The sequence below is a fragment of the Octodon degus genome, unplaced genomic scaffold, assembly GCF_000260255.1.
Source record: "Octodon degus isolate 3935 unplaced genomic scaffold, OctDeg1.0 scaffold00159, whole genome shotgun sequence".
Taxonomy (NCBI): domain Eukaryota; kingdom Metazoa; phylum Chordata; class Mammalia; order Rodentia; family Octodontidae; genus Octodon; species Octodon degus.
In genome coordinates, this window is record NW_004524735.1 from 1,693,921 (window position 1) to 1,694,827 (window position 907).

At 35.4% G+C, this 907-nt stretch overlaps 1 pseudogene; it reads left to right on the plus strand.

Annotated features, from left to right (window-relative positions):
• LOC101572614 overlaps positions 1 to 907 on the plus strand; it is a 46,452-nt pseudogene that overhangs the window by 16,766 nt on the left and 28,779 nt on the right.

Consider the following 907-nt stretch of genomic DNA (forward strand, 5'->3'; position numbering starts at 1 on the left):
AAGTCAATCAATAACAAATGCAGGCGGAGCTGTGGGAAAAAGCAACCCTTCTACACTGTTTGGAATACAGACTGGTGATACTGCTGTGGCAACAAATGGAGTCAATTTTGACAGGGTACAACAGGAGTAAAGTCAAATTGTACAGAACTACAGAATATAAAGAAAAGGAGGACCGCATCCTTATTTCTATGGCCTATTGATTTTGATTTTTTTTGTATTTTGACTAAAATGAATTTAAATTTGTATACTAAGTCGTACAAATTGATCATTTCAATATGGTGATATGAGGCTTAGATGCAAGTACATATGCATTTTTCTTCTGAAACTTTTATTAGGTCTTAAGGGTGAATGTTTTCAAAATCTATTCTAGCTTTCTGAAATTTACAAGGACTTACTCTTATTTATAGTTACCCTGTAGTGAAATAGCATCCCAGAACTTCTTATTCTAGTCTAAGACTTAGCCCAATGGACCAACCTTTCGCGATCTCCCCTCAAGGCCCCCAGTTTGTTTTCTATGCTTACACTCTCAAGCTTTTTTTTTTTTTTTTTTTTCTTTTTTTCCAGGTGATGGCCTATTGGCTGAATGGCAAATGGCACCAGAATAGTGTGGATATTGATGGATACATTTTCAAAATTAGTAACAGGCTTCATAAAATTGTCTAGTGATTCATAGCTGAAATTGACCAGGTAGGATTGATTCTTAAGACTGAGATATCTTAAATAACTTATGCACTCTGGACTGACCTGACTTCAAACATATGATCAATTTTTAACTTTAGCAGTTCCGAACACAAGTGAATTTGTGACAGGACCATTGTAGAAACTAAATTAATCAATCAAACAATGAGTAAATAAACAGGGAGATAACAGATGTCCCCACAGAGGAAAACAAGAGCCATGGCTTGTG